The sequence below is a fragment of the Stenella coeruleoalba genome, assembly GCF_951394435.1.
Source record: "Stenella coeruleoalba genome assembly, chromosome: 12".
NCBI lineage: Eukaryota > Metazoa > Chordata > Mammalia > Artiodactyla > Delphinidae > Stenella > Stenella coeruleoalba.
Window position 1 is genome coordinate 76,323,913 of NC_137158.1, and position 18,719 is coordinate 76,342,631.

Here is an 18,719-nt window from a genome sequence, read left to right on the forward strand (position 1 = left end):
TCAATGGCAATACGACAAGAAGCATCTATTACATGTCAGGGAGAGACTAGGAAGCCGCTGATATTGGCAGGGCTCACTCATAGGTCGGGAGGTCAGCTGGCTGTTTTGGCTGGAGCAACTAGGATGACTGAGTTTTGCTTCACAGGTCTCTCATCCTCCAGCAGGCTAGTCCAGGCGTGTTCTCCCAGTAATGGCAGAGGCACAAAAGAGAACAAGCCCCAGATCACAAGCCCATTTCAAGCTTTTTGCTTGCATTATCAGCTGATGTCCGAGGGCCAGTGCCCGTCAAATGGCTGAGTCCTTCGGTTTCGTGAGAGGGGCCTTCAGAGTTATCTGGCAAAGGTTAAAAAACTGGAACCATTTTTTGTAATCTATCACAACCAGAAATATGAACTTTTCAGATTTGAAACTGAAAAATAATTAGAGAGTCATGGACTCTTAACACTTGGAAGGGACTTATAGGTTCATTTACCCTTCTTCCATACTCAGTGCAGGAATCCCCCATCTAGCTTTCCTGACAGCTGTGTGAGGGGTGCTGAATATGGATGTGAATTTTATCTTTGCACCTGCCTTATATACATGATGAGTGGACACAATAGGGCAGGAAAAAAACCAGGAGTAGGCGTGAACCAGTACTTCTGGAAAAATATGGGCTTGTTTGAGATGTGCTGTATTTCACCAATTCATTTAGATGTAGGTTTCATGTATGTTACAATTGGTTATGAATGGATGTTAGAAAACAATTAAATGGCAGGCTATTTTAATATTTCAGTAGAAGTTCACTGCATATATAAAATGAACCAAGAAACACTGACAATCATACTTTTGCTTTTATATAAGTTATAGTTAGAATACTGATCTCACTGTTTTATGCTGAAGTAATTTTGCTTGCTTATTTAGAGATCATTTTGGTTTTTAAAGGACAGGAAGAGGGATCTTCATTTACCTGTTCACGAATGACCATATCTCACCTTGAATGTTAAAAGAAATGCTGACGGGTTTTTACAAAAATTCCAGAAATCAGTCTTTCTCGTTCCTATAATTTGATTTTGCAAAAGCAAATCGTTTTTGAGATGATGTAAGGACCCTTTCTGTCAATAGTATTTACAAAATGCAGAACTCTGGGGGCAGTAATTGTATGAATAAATTGCTGTTTTTAAATTCTATAAGCCTAAGACCTCATAAATTTTCATGTGTTTTCATTTTGTTTCAATGATTGTGATTAGGATAATAAACGGTGTTTAGAGCTGAACGAACTTAAAAGATCCCCTAGTCCACCTCTTTGTTTTTCAGCTCATTGCTCTCGTCCAAGTCACACAGCTAGTTAACCACTCAGACCAGAAGCCAAGACTCCTGACACCTGGTTCAGGGCTCTTTTCATTATACTGCACTGCCTTACTGACCAGGAGTAATTTAGATCATAATGAAATGTAGACTCATGTATAAGTAAGATACTAATATCACACAGACCAAATTATGACTTAGGAACAATTACTATGGGCACAAAATCCTACTCTTCTTCAACAAAAACATTCATCAACGCATTCGGCTCAGTTGCACAGCAGAAGTACCACATTACATTTATATGGAGTGTGCGATGGTTATTTTAAAAAGAGTTACTTAATATTTCATTACTTCCTATTGCTTAATATCATTTAAAAAGGACATTTTCTCCTTCAGGCCAAGGGTGTTCACTATTTTCAGGTAACAGTTGCAATATTTGTTGAAAGCCCATCTGTTTTTATTGTTTAAATATTTAGATTATTCTGCTATAAAAAAAAGGTAACTTTGTCAAGTAAAAGGAGACCTGGCTAAGGGTCCAGTCTGAACCTGGCTCTTTCAAGACCCTTGGGCAGATCACGTAATTCTTCTGAACTCAGTTGTCACTTTTGAAAAATACGGGCTTAGGACTGAGTGGTCTCTAGAGCATCTTTCAAATCTTAAATTTTGTGTTTTATGATGGGAGGGTCAGAATTTAAAGCTAAAGGTATGTACACAAGTTCCCAGTGTGAGGAACCACCCCACTCGCTATCATATTCACATTTCAAGCTGAATTTGCAGAGCAACCAGCAACTGGAAAAACCTGTTGGGATGGACAAAGCTATTCTCTTCATTGATTAGCTTGGAAAGTCAATCTCTCTGGAGTGAAGAGTGTCACCAAAATGAGTTTGATGTCCATAGTGATATGAGCAGATGGCTATAACATCACTACACTTTTTTTAGCCACATCAAAGAAAGAAAGTTTGTTGAGATAGGACTTTGAGAAGATCAGTAAGTTCTTGTCTGTTATTAAAGATGTAATAGTCATGCCTAAGACTTGAGTCCCAGGAGCTGGTGAAACTTTCTAGTGTCTGCCTTGTGGAACAGAGAAAGGAAGAGGCTGAAAAGATAGTGAATTTTGAGAAGTTCCTGGTTTAAATACCACACAAGGGAGTCTGGTGAGTTTTCCTTGAAAACTTATCCAGTAGGCGTAAACCAACACACTTGAGGTGAGACCTCTTGGAAATCACGGAAATATATACCAGCCCTAAGAGAGACTGAAGGTAAAGTGAGGAGTCATTATAAAGACATGTTCTGGTTACATCTGGAGGTGACACATTGTTTAGTTTAAGCTTGACTGAGGAAGTAAAAAGTAGTGAGAAACATACAAAGTTATACCTAGGGGTTGGTATCTTTAAAAGCTTGCTTAAGACTAGTTACTATTATATTTATTTTGTATTACACTTTTGGCACTGTTATTTAGAAAATTTTACCTAACAAATGCCAGGTCAAGTCCAAACTTCTTAGCCTAAGTCATTTACAGATAACCTTTACTGAGCATTTACTATGTGAAGGTGTTTGGAGACACAGGGTAAAACATGGTCACTGAGCGTAACGTCTAGACAACCTAATGATGGAAAGAGATTTTTCACATAAAAGGTGACCAAGCCCTGTCATTCCCTCAAGAGACCTAGGACTGGAGTTGGCCTAAAAATTCCTGCTGCCTCAGTTTACCCACCAGTTGTGACCCTAGTGATATCTTTCAGTGCTCCCAGGGGTCAGGCAAGCTCAAGTTTGCTGGCTGGCCCTTTGTACTTTGGGGTTTCAACTTCCGGCTGATATTCACGGGGATATGTCCTATTGCCAAGTTAAGTCCTGCCCATACTAGATTTATTTCTTTCTCTTTGTGGGTCCCAGTCTCATAGAAAACATACTTGCATGAAAACGTTAACTACTTCATCAGGCTCTTCTGAGAATTAAAGGCATGAATTATCTTTTGATAATTAAAAATTGGCACACAAATGTTAGGTTTCATATTTTATATATGGTGTAGCATGGTGGTTATGTCTTTGGCTTTGGTAATCAGACCCCATGGATTCAAAATTTAGCTCTGTCTAGACACGTATGACCATGAGCGTGATACTTAACTTCTCTAACCCCAGTTTCTTTATTTGCCAAATGAGGACAGTAATAACATCTACCTAACAAGGTTGTGTAAGAATTAATCTATAGCTTTTAGTATTGTATTTGGCCTGTAGTGAGCCCTCCATAAAAGTTGGTTACAGCAGTAATAAAGAGTACATTCAATTTTTGCCTGATGTACTTAATTCTAGTCTCCATATAAAATTCAATTCGACACTGTCACAATTAATCAAGGATTAGTTAGCAATTAATTATTATGTATTTAGTTCAGCTTGGATAATCAGTGATATATAAAAGGTAGTGCCTAGCCTCGAGGAACCTATAATTTAGACTCCTGCCAAGCCTGACGTTCAGAGTTCTCTATCTTCTGAATCACATCTATTTTTTTCAGACTCTTTCCTACTGTCCTAAGAAACCTTTGGCTACAACAAGCAGGTCTGCTCATTGACCACAGAATGTACCTTATCCCTTTCTGCCTCCCTTCAATCTGAAGTTAGTTATTAATACTTTATTTATTCGTAGTAGGTTTCCCTGATTGCTAAAGCCCCTCTCTTTCACTCGTTTAGGACTCCCTGTAAGTCATCACCTTGTTCCTTGGAATAGCTCTTCTATTCCTTCCCTGTGTTAATCAGGTCAGGTGAGCTGCTTGTCAGTATCCTGGTGCTAACCCAGGTACTGAGCATCCTGAACCCCGCCAGCCTGAGGACAAGCTGGACACTTTGGTGTACAGTGAATTCCAACCGCAAGACAGCAGTTTGCGCCGTCTTGACGCTTGACTACTGCTTGACCTCACCACCCTTGATTTTAACATATACTTCGTTGTCAGCCTTCCGCCTCCTCATTTTCATTTCCAATCTTTGGCATGATTCCATCTGCATAAAGCTTTGATTTTTGACTACTGGGTTATTTATCTGACTGCTCATTTCTCATTGCTAGAACTGTGTCTAGACTTTACTGTCACCCATAGATACCCAGACCACTCAGCTCTGGCCTCAGTATTGTCACTGAGTCTCATCCCTAGGCTGGCCTCTCGAGTGGTAGAGTGCCCACGCCCCTTAGCTTCTGGTCCTTTGATTGTGCGGTTCCACCAGCACCCAGCCAGCTGCCTTAATACATATCTTTGTTTATTTGAACACTTAATTGAATGGGATATAGGATTCACCTTCTAGGAACCAGATTGAGTTCACCCAAGCTAACGACTTAGTATTGTATTTTAAAAATATATTCATCTCATATCTATGCAGTTAGCTTTTTAATTTCTGGAAGCAGAGAGTGTCATATTCTTGTTTTATTGATAGCACAGTGATATCTTGTAAATATTCGTTATTGATGGTGAGTTTAATGCTAATAGGAAAAGGAGAAGAGGTGGTTTATCTTAATGTTTAGATAAGCCATTCTCTTGGCATTAGTCTGTTGTTCAGATCACTAAGCATGACTGAAGTAACACCACTAACTGTAATGATCTCTCTCTCCCCCATCTTTCTCCCTCTCTCTTTTTGCCTAGTGCATAGACCTGGGGGAAATGTATTATGCAATTTTAGGCATAAAAAGTAATGACACCAAATACTACAACTATCATAACAAATAAATAAAACTGTACCTTAAGTCAAAGAAAAGCAAGCTTTAGGAAGTTAAAAAAAAAGCTGTTTCCAAATTTATTAAGTTAAAATAAGATTTCCTCATTATTGAATTATTTGGGTAATATTTAGTATCACAGGTGAGATGAACTATTTTGTTGGTTGTTGAAACTTTTTATAGATATTTGTTTTGAGAAGTTCTAGGTATAGTGTCTTTATTGTGGATAATTCCTGTTTTATTTTTCCTTTAGCTTATACGTTTATGTTCATTATTTTGTTTCTTGAGGATTCAAAATATGCATTTTGCTATACATGGGAATTTCCTATAAAATATTAGTTGTAGTACGATGGTTTCATAATGAATTTTCCAGGTATTCTTTCTTGCAGGCAGATATTATTAGCTCTATTTTTTTAAAAAACATATTTTCGCACATTTTTATTCCCTCCCTCTCTCTCTCTCTCTCTCTCTCCCTCTCCCTCTCCCTCTCTCTCTCTCTCTCTCTCTCTCTCTCTCTCTCTCAATGTGGTTTCAGTTCATTAAATGAAAGATTAAAAAAGTAAGTTCTAAGGATTTTCTTTAATAATAATTGATGTTGGAGTAACTTACCTATGTTTGCTCCAGGGCTGCAGTTCACCATTTATTCACTTGGGAACTTCCCAAAATTAAATTTTATACATGTGGAATTGATTCACTTCACATGGATGTGTTGTTTGCTCCCAAAGTGATGTAGGTTTCTGACTTTTAATAGTGGTAATGGGTCAGAAAATTGCCCATCCGCATCTATCAGATATTCAAGGAATATATTTTGAAATTTAACCACTGGGAGGATAAAGAAATCAGTACTAGGTGACTCTTTGATTTATAAAAAAAATTAGAGAATCATCTGATACAAGGACAAATAACAAAACAAACAAACAGCAGAACAAACCCTAGCAAGATGAATTTCAAAAATACTGAGAATATTAAAAGAATAAAATACAGTCAGCCCTTTGTATTGTGGGTTCCACATCCACGGATTCAGGCAACTGTGGATCAAAAATATTTGGAAAAAAATTCCAGAAAGTTCCAAAAAGCAAAAAAGTAGGAATACAATTTTATTTTTTTTCCATTTGGATAACCAAATTGTCCCAGAGCTATTAATTAAACAATACGTTATTTCCTCATCGATCTGTAAAGCTACTTCCTTTTTATATGAAGTTCCTCTCTAAGAGAGAATCTGATTCTGAGCTCTCTTTGGTATTTCTTTCCTCTATTTGTCAATCAAACCACAGTTTTAATTTCCATAACTTTGTAATTACTTTGACTTTTTAATCCTTCTTGAAAAAGATTTGTTCTTTTTCAAAATTGTTTTGGCTATTTATGGCTACGTTTGCTTCCAAAAGAAGTTTTAAAATCAACTTTTAATGAAATTACATTGAATTTATAAATTAGTTTAGGGAGGTTTGACATCTTTATGATACTTAGTCTTCTCACCCATTAACATTATATAAATTCTCCACTTATTTTAAATCTTTTAAAATGACTTTTAATAAAAATGTAAAATTCTCTCCAAAAGGTCTTGCATATTAAAAAAATTACTCCTAGCTATTTCGTGTTACTGACATTTTAAAGGCATATCTTTTTAAAAAATTGCATTATCTTATTGTTTCAGACATGTCATATATTTTTTAAAAATTTACAAATTCAGGACTGCATTGCTTATTCATTTAAAATTTTCCCATGTTGCTGAGTATCCTTCAATATAAGATTATTAGTGCAGTTGCATTAATATTCCAAAATGGAATACTGTAATTTATTGAATTATTTTCCTAATTATTGGTATTTACATTGTTTCTTGCTTTCACAATTTTAAACAGGACTGTGAACAGCTTTCTTGCTAAATCTTTGTATACCACAATAATTATTTACTTAGGATTCACACCTAGAACTTGAATGGCTGAGTCAAAAGTTATGCACTTTTCCCATGACTTTTGATATATATTGTCAGAATCAATCCAGTGGTGTTGGTTCAGAAATCGTAATATCACGTAAAAGAACACTGTAAACATTACAAATTATGATATATAAAGATATATTTCTTGATGTGGACTATATCATGAAGAGAGCAGATTATAAATAATTTTTAAGTATTTTACTTATTTAGGCTTATACTGAGCAATAAAGAGGAGAGTGAATAAGTGAATGAATACATGATTCTGGAAGGGTACCCAACAAGAAGCTAGTAGCAGTTAGCCCTGGGTAAGGGAATTATGCATGATTTTTATTTTCTATTTTTTTCTTCTCTGTCATTTCTGTTTTCAACAATGCACGTGAATTATTTATGAATAAAATTTTTTAAAAACTTTGATATTTTTATATAGGTTTAATGGAATAATATTTCTCCTTCATTTCTTTAATTTTTAGGAAACTTTCTTCATGGCAATTCTTTTTATATGTTTCTTTCTCTCTTCTAGGAATGAGGTTGCCAGCTATCTTACTGTAACAGCTGTGTACATTATTCTTATTGTAGTTAGCTGCTAAATTTCACAACTGTAATTATTTTATTCCCCTAAACATAACTATATTTTAGGCAAACTCAGAAGTATCATGGAGTGAGTTTATTCAACATCAGAATCATGATATTGAAATGTCAATAACGAATGACTGTTTTGGAGTCAGTCCCTCTTGAAGGTAAACAGGGAACAAAGAGATTTCGGGAACAATAAAAGCTTTCCAAACAATTGAGAAAAAAGTTGTTCTGAAACAATAACGTATGCCCCATCCTTTTATTTCAATGTGTTTTCTTAAGGCAATTACTGGCAAAGAGTTTGATAATTTTATGTTTAAAGTTATCTTTTTTCTCAGCCAGGCACCCCACTGCCATCAGGTTTTCTTTCCGAGAGATTTTGTAACTGGTACGTGGTAGCTCATTCTCACTGCCTGCTTCACATCCACTAGCGGCACACCTTGTTCCGAAATATTGCGAAGTTGAAATGTTTTTATTTGGGCAACTCCTGCAATCAAGGTAATTCACCCCATCTTCAATGAATAAGATGGAAAAGAGCAAGCCAACCTCTGTGACCTTAAACTTTCACTGAAACTTAGAGACGGGTTAACTCAGCTGGTGAGAGCGGGGTGCTAATGACACCAAGGTCGTGGGCCCTATCCCATTACAGAGCAGTGACACTCCGAGGAAGAGCCCCACTGCCTTGGCACAGACTCCCTGGGACATCTGCTAGCCATTCACAGTGAGGCAAAGGAGTGTGGAATTTTTAGTGAATCATGTTGTAACTTAGAGTGTCTCCAACTCGAAGCCAGTTGTGGGATCAAGGAAGAGAGCCAACTGAGGCTGGGAGAGGGGCCCTAGAGTGTCTCAGGCCAGGACACAGTGGTGGAGGATGAGAAAAACTAAATGGGCTTCAGGAAGTGGGTGTTAGTCCAAGCACCGTTTTCAGTGGGTGTGGCACAGAAGACTGGCTGGGCTCAGCCACCAGGAGGGTTCTCAGGCGGAGTCACGGCGTAAGCCAGCGCTAGGCATCTGCCTGGAAGGGACAGGGTCCTCCACATCCGAAAGGGCTCTGGGGCCGGGGTCCGTCGCTGGAAGATGCACGGGCAAGTGCCATAAACGGTTCCCCAGCTGCACTGAGTCCAGAGCTGAGACTCACCTCTGAAAACCCTGGGCAGAAGCGTGACCTCTAGAACTTGGCCAACTGATCCGTCGGGGAGTGATGCAGGTGAGGAATGGGGCACGTTTGGTGACCTGCACAGTTATCTGCTCAGGTCTTGCGTGTGGATGTGGAAGATAGGCTGTGCTGTGTCTGGGAGCCTGACGTAATCACAAGTTTCACCAGAGGGACAAATAGGAAGGCTGACATACTGTCTTTGTCTGCACTGGCTGGCTTGGGGCCTGGGAGAAATTGAACTGTAGGCCACAAACAAATTCAGCTGTAAGACGCTGTGAATGAGGAGACAGAGGACAAAAGAGGGGGTGCTGTGACCAATTATCAAGACTGCACAAACTAGGTGGAGAGAATGTTCTATTGGCAGTAGCATCCTTTTCATCTCTGACATAGCTCCTGAGGGAAATACTACATATCTCGTACAGACTGTTCAAGGGAATTTCTGCAAAGAGGGAAATGTTTGGTTTGGAAGAAAATAATTTCTTTTTCTTTTTTTTTTGTCTCATTAAGAAACTTGTGTTTCAGCTTGTGTTATAGTCATATAATATGTTAGTACAGTAGTACAGCAAAATATATACATCTATTGGGGGTGCTTGCTCAAGTATTTTTTCCTAATAGAGATGTGTAATCAAAAAAATATAGAGGGGCTTCCCGGGTGGCGCAGTGGTTGAGAGTCCGCCTGCCGATGCAGGGGACACGGGTTTGTGCCCCGGTCCGGGAAGACCCCACGTGCCGCGGAGCGGCTGGGCCCGTGAGCCATGGCCGCTGAGCCTGCACGTCCTGGAGCCTGTGGTCCGCAACAGGAGAGGCCACAATAGTGAGAGACCTGCGTACCGAAAAAAAAAAAAAAAAATATATATATATATATATATAGAGAGAGAGAGAGAGAGAGAGAGAGAGAGAGAGAGAGAGCTCTCTGGTCAATAGTATAACCTATAGACAAAGCTATCCCTGGGGCTAACCAATGTGATTAAATATCCTTAGCTCAGATATTTTGATAAAGTAGTAACGAGGGTAGTATAGTTACTGAAAGATTTTCTTTACAGTTTTTTCAATAACTCTATTAGCCAGTTCACTTGTTATAAGTTTCATAGCTCTTTTACGCTCAGTGAATTTTCCTGTTTCTTCCCATGTCTGTATCTTTCCGATGTTTCATTTTTCTGTATCTTTATAGCTCCCTCTAACAATCTCTGAAAATCTATCAGAGGCTTCAAGATGTGTCATCTCCCTCTGTAACCTGCTCTGACTCCTTCCCTCACAGCTGCCTCCATAAGTGATGTAAAATGAATACAGTGCCAGAAATTCTAGTTCTGGGAGCATCTCCTTATTTAAGCTTATTTATTGCTCTGATTTAGAGATAGCAATCCTGTTTCCATTGCCTCTTCCCAAACCAATTAGGTTAGACTCTCTGAGGGAGGTTCCCAGAATTGTTTTCAAAACTCCCCGGGTGATTCTAAGACATGCTATTTGTTCTCCTCAAGCACTGTTCAGCATCCTCAGATATTACTTAGTTTTTGCACATTTGTCTACTGTATAGCCCAATAGGTACCCACTAGCCCCTCGTGGCCATTTAAACTCAAATGAGTTAAAATGAAATAATATTATAAATACAACTCCTAAGTTGCACCAGCCACATTCAAGTACCCAGTAGCCACTAGTACCCAGAGTGGCTAGTGGCTACCGTATTGTCCAACCCAGCTGTAGAGCATTTCCATCACCACAGAGAAGTCTATTGAGCTGTGTTAACAACTGGGAAACATCACATTGGAGAAGTGAAGGAGAGAGGGTACAATACGACAGAAACCCCAAAGCAGTTGGTGTGATTGGTAGATACTGTGTCTTACATTACATTTGGAACTTAGTTTATGAGTCCCTTCATTTTTAGATTCAGTTGAAATAAGTTTTAGTTAACTTAAGTGAAGGACTGGTTTGATTTTATATGATTTGCTTAGCCTATCTTTGACTTATCTCCCTTGTTAGAGTGTTTCTAGCAGCATCTCACTTAATCCCTAACTTATTTTTTGTTGTGTGTGTCATTTAAAAATAATTTAGTCATAGAGGTTATCCTCTCTGAAATCTATATTGCTTTACGGAAGAGGTGAACAGCTGGTGAAAATCGTCCCAAGGTTTCTAATCCTACCAAACGAAAATATGGTGCCAGTCATTGCCTTGCACCGTGACATTTGTGAAATCCAGGGAGGGACAGATCTCATGCTGTAATAATACATCAGTATAAACATCCTACTAGGCCAGTCCTACAGGTTCTTATGACAACAGGAACATTAGGAGTGGGAGAATGTCAACCTTAATATCATTTTCATTTATTAAAAAGCAAAAAGCTAAGAGTAGCCATTTTACCAGCTGAGTCTTTACTGACTTTTGGTGAGAATCACTTTCTCAAATTACTTGAAATCCCTTTCTTGACACGATGCTTCCACTTACACCATTGTGTAGATTTTCACCCGTACCTCGTTTGTCACTTTGTATGCCCTCCTGCTATTTCGGACACTTTTATTAAATCCCTTCCTTGCACGTAAACAGAACACATCAGTCCATTAATGGAACTCATTATGCTCATTTGTCTTTGCCAAGAACTATTGGAAATGATCACAAACGACTATGTAATTATAATTAAGATCTCGTAGATGCATTTGCTTTATTTTTAACAAGTTCATTCTGTTAAGTTTCACCCTATTTCAAATAATGACATTTCCTGGTACAAAGAAGAATTATTAAAATGGCAAGTTAACTCATATCTCTGGCAGATAAGCTGGTTATTGTATTTGATAATTGTAATGAATAGCTGATAATATACAGATAGTAACTCGAGGAAGTTTATTCTCTTAGAATACCTATGAGAAACTTATTCTGATAGGACCTGGTAACCAAAGTGATCTTTTTTTCCCATTTTAGTTCATATATCTTCAGTTTTAATTTTGTTCTCCCAAAGAAGGCTGAGTCCCAGTATGATGTTTCAGATTTTGTAAAATCGTAATATTATGAAGAAGAATAATGTATATTAGATCTTCTTTTTACATACTGAGCTAAAAAATTATAAGCATCACTAAATTACCAGAGAATTCTTTTAACAATCAGGCCCTTAGTTCAAAAATGATTCCTTTTAAAAAGGAATTATTGTGATAATCTTGTAATTTTCAAAGTAGCATCTTTAGAAACCCCCTGTCCACCAGTATCCTTCTTGTTTCCATTCAGGATATTTCATCAAAACTTAAATTTTTCTTTCCTCTGCTGCATGTGGGCTTTATGTGCCTTCTCTCTGAAAAATAAAATCTTTAGTTTCAGGAGCTCTGTGTTCTATTCCTTCACTTTAAAATCATGGGAAAAATAACTGTCATTTCCTTATCCCTGTCTCCAATTCCCTCATCATTTTCAGCAAGCCAATTTTCTCTCTTTTTTCTGTCTGCTGTAAGGAACGTTTTACTTTGCTCCATTCTCTGCAATTCAGGGCTCACAATTTCTTTGAGCTTCTCAGATTATCCTTTGTACTTGTGTCTGCTTTTTTATTAAAATATCTTCAGCCTTCTTTTGACTTCATCATCTGTACATTGCTGTATTTAAAACCCATCTGCTTATTGTTTGAAACTCTCTGTCCTGCTTAATCATATTGGATGCGTAACTTCTGAATGAGTTCAAAAATCATCATGTACTGTGAAAGAATTTGCTAGCATGTTCATGTTACTGCATGATGTGCAATGTAGCCAAAGTAAAATAACTCATAATAAATATAATATCAAGAAACGATAGTGAGAATCTGCATATCCTGTGCACTGAGTCAACAGCCAATAAGGCAAATCATCATGACATTTGACAAATCATAGTAGTATTGGGGATGGTATAGCGAGTAAAAGGGCATGGACATTGAGATTAGCAGTCTTGAGTTCTAATTTTTTGTCAGTTCCTAATTGTGTGCCTTTGGGTTAAGCCATCGTTACCTCTACAGGCCCTTTCATTTATAAAATTGGGGTTAATATCTCAGATGTTTCAGTGAAGTGATATGTAAAGCACCCTAGTATAATCGCCTCCATAATGATAATTCTCGTCCTTCCAAGAAATGGGCACTTCTGCTTTGAATTCAGGATAGGTGAACTTCAGCCTAGATAAAACCATTTTATTATCATTACTGCATAAATGTACTCCATGGGTAGCTAAACTTGCTTTCACTTCCTCTACCAGCTAAAACCTTGGTATCAGCTCTAGAATGTATTAGATGGAATAGCCCATCTGATCAAATCTCAACTAGATATTCTTTCTAGTTTTTAAAATATTTCTTATTCAGTTACAAAACAAGTCTATCAGCTGGCTTGAAACAATTTCTTCTACCTTTTCCCTAGTCAGACCATTCAGACAGTCATCACTAACTTAATGACTACACAGGCTTTTTCTGGAAGGCTGGAGGCCCTAGACACTGAGGTATTCCTATGAATAAACCTAAAATCCATGTGTTCGATTCTAATAGCTTCTTTCTTAATGGAATCAAAGCCCTGCCAGTTTAAACAGGATAATTTCAGATTGTTTACTGGACATCCCAGAGTCACAATAAAAATATACTTTATATGCCGTAACGATTTCCAAAAATATAGTAAGCTTAAAAGAGATATACACTTACCAACTGGCAAGAATGAGAGAATTTGATGAAGCTGATTATATATGGGGCTGTGGCACCAGCCCTCCTGAGAAAGGGCAGAAGTCCCCCTGTGTTCTCTCCAGAAGGGACAGTATGCTTCTGGGGAAGCCCTTTCGTTACTAAGAAAGCTGGAATCTGCAATTAATTTTCCACCTATATCTCCCTTTGGAACATACCCTAATTACACATCTATAATTTCATGAGCTATGAGTAAAGTCTAAGAACTTTTCTCTGAAATGGCAGCAATAGGAGTATTTTTTTTTTCATTTGGGCTACAATCTTCATTTTGATGCTCAACTCTTTATCCTTTATCATAACTTCTGATTTGCACTAAACATGGGCAAAATGACTGGCTTTTAGAAATGGACACAGGTGCAATACGTATGAGGCCAGGAACCCACCTAATTATCTTCACAAAGTATTAGGACTTCAAAGAATTCAAAGATTCTGTAAGTTCGACTTATGATTGGACTGTTATTATCATTGATGTGTTATCCAAGTCTTGAGCTGTTTTTACAGATTTTTTTTTTAAGTTTGCATCTTATGTGAGTTTAAGAGTGTTCCGGCCAGCTTATTTTGGAATATCTTCTACTACCCTAACTACTGACATCAGCTTTTGCATTCTGACTGAGGACTTCTTTCTTTTTTTCTCTCTCTCTTCCTGCATCCTTAGCGGTGGAAATCTAGTTTTATAGGAAACCAGTAGTTATGTCAGGTTGCTAGGTATCTTCCCACTGAAGAACAAGTATTCTGGAGCAGCATGTATTTAGTATTTGACATTTAATAAACATGCTTGTTTAAGATATTTTCAATAGAATTTCAGCTCTGGCAATTGTAAACAAAGGATCCAGTTGGTATTTGGTGAGGCAAACAGATGTGGCCACGCTTCCTGCATCGAGATGCATTAACTTTTCTGAAAAGTGGATAAGAACTTGTGAGAGTGAATAATGGAGTTCAAATCAGATGGGGCAAGATATTTGATATTCAGGAAGAAATCACAGTATAATAAATCTGTTACTTTGCTTGGATTGAATGAGGAGTCGCTAACACTGAAATAGAGTCGAAGAAGAGGAAAATGGAGATTTTATAGAGGAGAACCTGGCCCCAAGATGATACTTCTACCCTCAGTGGAATGTTGTCTTCTTTGAAAGGCGCTGGTTCTAGTCAGTACACGAAACATTCATTGATCATTACCTAGGAAAGCTAATTTATTTACAAGGTACAGAGTTAAATCTAGCAAGAAATACAGAGAACTAGGCACAGTCCTTATCATTAAGAAACTTTCAACTCTTGGCATGTTTCAGAGAGAGAAACTTTCTGGCTTGGGGCAATAGGGGCTCCTTTGGCATAAGTATGGTGACAAAGAATTGCTCCTGCTGTATTGGTGGTAAGAATGAGATATTTCCTTTTGCTGAGCTCTCTATTAATACGGGGGGTAGAATTTTGTGCTCCTGAAGGCTCTTGATAATTCTGTTTCCCCCTCCTCTATTATTAGTACTTGTTCAAGTCAACATTTCAGGAAAGGAGCCCAGTGATTTCTGTTAGCTACCAGGTCAAGTAACAAATTCATCATTTAACATATATTTATCGAGCCCCTAATTTGCCCAGGTCTGAGCTGTAGGGTGTATGAAAGATTTCTAATAGATTTAAGGTGACAGAGTTCACAAATGAGAGTTTGTAGAAAGGAATAGACCCTTTTAAGCCTCAAGAAATATGACATTCACCCACTTGAGGACTTGTTAAATCACCAGCAAGGGTGAACTAGTTTGTTGACCCAGTTGTAGGATTGTTGTAAGATGACTGTCCCACTGGCAGGCACTTCTGGTCCAAGAGAATGTAATTGGATGTTGGTGACTCAAGCGAGGCTGGGAAGGCTCATCCACGACCGAATTAAAGACAACAAGGACTTCATTTGTATCCAACGCCGCACCGATCAGCATGAGACAGAGAAGAGACCCATGGGGAGGTGGGGAGACAAACTGTTTCTTTTATAAGTTGGAGAAGGGAAAACTGCAGGCCTGAGTAGCAGAACTGCTAAGAAATGGGAGAAAAGTGAGAACTTCACAGGCTAAACCTTGGTGTCTTATTTATTCCTCTTGGCTACAGAATGCCTGCCAGCAGGAGACTCATCACTAAGATATTACAGGGAAATGAAGCCAGGCAAGAAAAATATGTATTGCTTTTCTCCTCACCCCATAAATTTTGTTATTAATAAATCAGATTCTTATAGAACAGCCTGCCACAGCTGCCTCTAGAAACAAGGGTTTATTAGCCGAATTTTTATTAAAGTGCACAGCAGTTTTATGAGTGAACATTATGCTTTTAAGTCAAAACGGATGTCATTGAGATCACACGGGATCGTGACTTACTCCCCACTCGATCTGGACCTGGACACTTGGTTTTGTTGCTGGGATAAGGCAGCATGATTTGACATGCAATTAAAGGTGTGGTAACCTGTGATTGATTTCCCTTTCTTGGCACTCCCTGTCTAAACTTTTGGGAAAATTCCAAAACAGTGCATTCCTATACGAAGGCTACCTCTTTGGTTGCTTCAGCTTCCAAAAGGGACATTTGTAAAGCAGTACAGCAACAAGTCAGAACAGGAACAATACAATCCATTTTGAAATAAAATTTCATCAAAGTAAACTGGATAAATTATCAAATATTATCAAAGCAAATCATGGTTTTCCAATACGATTTGGTGAAGACAGAGATGAATACTCTCTCCGCACTTGCTTGCAGAATTCCTTTTCAAAATAATAACATATATGGGTTTTGTTTTCCAGATTGTAAACATAGATACATGCTAATTGCAGAGCAGAATCACTGTGTACTTCTGCAGTTGGTGTTTGTCAAGTGCCTTTCTGGCAGACGACACCAGCTCAACAGGGCAGAAACGTGGGCTGTTGTAAACTTCTGGGCACACACTCTACGATGGAACAGGCGTGACCAGGCAGAGCTGACAGCATATTAATTAAGTTTTCTCCTGTCATAGAACTTCAGCTGCTCCCTTCCATCACTGCTGAGTTCTTATTGTCACAGCAGATAGGAACCTAGCTCTGGGGCCTGGGAAGAAGCATGAAGACTGGGCTGGGGTAGCATGATTGGCCACCATGGGGGGCTCTGGTTACTCTTATGCCAATGGAATAATTAGAGCAGATGCCACTGGAGTCCTAGTTTAGGAGCAAAGGGGGGAAATGTGCTCTTTGCATCCACGGGACGAAACACTGCTCATCTGTACACAAGTTTACTCATCAAGGACAATTAACTCACCATGGTTAATCACCCCAGAGGAGCCTAGTGTTAAGAAAACTTGCCAGTTTATTTGAATTTGGATGCTGGCAGATGACACCATGGGATATTACGGCTCCTCATGAGTACTGCAGTCTCTTGACAGGTTGATAGATAGGCCACTGGGCTGGAGGAGAAGGACCAAGTTAGTTGGTATACAGCACTTGGGACAATTGAGGTTAACTGGTGGTGGTGACAGTAGCCTGGTGGAAAAGTTAATAATTAACTACTTTCAAGGAAAACTGAATTAACCGACCTTGTCTGGATCATGTACACGACCTTCTCCCCACTACTAACAGATTTATTCCAAAGTTATGTAAGATAATGGAAACAAAACTTAACGATATGGGGAGGGGACAGAGGAATCAAGTCATAAAATCAGACCACAGGGTACTTAGGATACATAGCTGGGTCAGGAGATTGAATGTGGAAAGACTGATCCTAACTTACTTCTTTTATTTAGCAATTTATTTAAGACTTTTGTTACTTAAATTGATCACATAAAGTGAGTTGCCTTACCAGAAAGACCGATTTCAAACACTGCTATAATAAAATTCCAACAACTGGAATTCCAAGATGTTTTAATATATCAAACTTGTGTTATTAATATATTCAATGTGATTCTAGGTCCTACCGACTCATTTATGTATTCCACCGCCATATCTATTGAAGTCTAGTAGGTAATTATGTCTCCTGGTAAACCAGACAGATGTAATCTCTGCCTTCATGTGGTTTGTAATTGAGTAGTCTTTGATATTTTGTTGTGATTGTTGTATGTCTTTAATAGGAGACGCTTATAATTTTAACTTGTGTTAAACACTGACCATAACTAACACTCTCTTTCTCTCTCTCTCTTTCTCTGTCTCCCTCTCTCTATATATTTTAGGAAAAGATAAAAAGCTACAACAGGGTTAAATTTATGTGCCCAGTTACAAAGCTTATTCTACATCCTGAAAACTTTTTGAGCAGCAAAGATACAATCTTTGTAGTTTCAATTTATAGGTCGGTGTCTCTGACAGCCTTAAATTTTCCTCTTGACCAACTCCATGGTCTTCTCCATACACAATGCAATCATGAATGTAGAATTATACTTTGACGCAAGCCCTTGGGTAGGATGACTCAGCTGTTCTCCTTCAACATAGCGGCGTGAATGGCAGTGACTAGTTATTCCAAACAATCAGGGAGCAGTATAAAATTAATTTTCATATTATATAAAAGCACTTCTTGCTCAGTGTTTTGCCCTTGACTTTTAAGAACTAAACTTTTCATTTTAGATCCATTTTACATTTACAGAACTATTGCCAGAATAGTACAGAGAGATCTCGGATGCCCCACACCCAGTTTCCTCTGTGCGTAACATCTCATACTACTATATGGTACTTTCATCACCATGAATGAACCAATATTGATATTTTATCATTAACTGAAGTCAATTATTGTTCAGATTTCCTAAGCTATTACCCAATACTTTTCATCTGTTCCGGGATCCCATCAGGATATATTATATTAAGTATTCATGTTGTCTTAGGCTCCCCTTGATTGTGACAGTTTCTGAGGCTTTCTTTGTTTTTGATGACCTTGCCAGTTTTGAGGATTACTGGTCAGATATTTGGTGGAATGTCTCTCAGTTTGGATTTGTCTGATGTTTTTCTCATGGTTAGACTGGGGTTAATGAGTTCTGGGAGGGAGACCAGAAATGTAAAGTGTCATTGTCATCACATCATATCAAGGGTACGTATAATCAATCAATATGACTTATCACTATTGATGTTGACCTTGACAACCTTACTTCAGGAAGGATTTGTTAGGTTTCTGTACTGTAAGATTATTCTTCTCTTCTCCTTTTTCACACAGTTAGCTTTGGAAGGAAGTGCTTATGTGCAGCTCATACTTAAGGAATGGGGGGTTATTCCTTAAGGCTGGAGTACTTACATAGATTAGTTGGAGTTGCTATTCTCAGTTAATTTATTTATTCAGTCATTTATTTATATCAGTATAGACTCATGGATATTTATGTTTGGGGATATAATCCAATTCTTATTTATTTTGCTGCTCATGTTGTCCCATCCTTGGCACTGGGAGCTTTCTGAGTTGGCTCCTGTATTCTTTTGACATACACATCATTGAGCGATTTTTTTTTTTTT

General features: G+C 38.1%; 1 protein-coding gene across 4 annotated transcripts in view; it reads left to right on the forward strand.

The window, feature by feature from the left end:
* Window positions 1-18,719, forward strand: part of ESR1 (estrogen receptor 1) — a 393,643-nt gene that overhangs the window by 218,781 nt on the left and 156,143 nt on the right. The gene's annotated exons all lie outside the window — the stretch shown is intronic.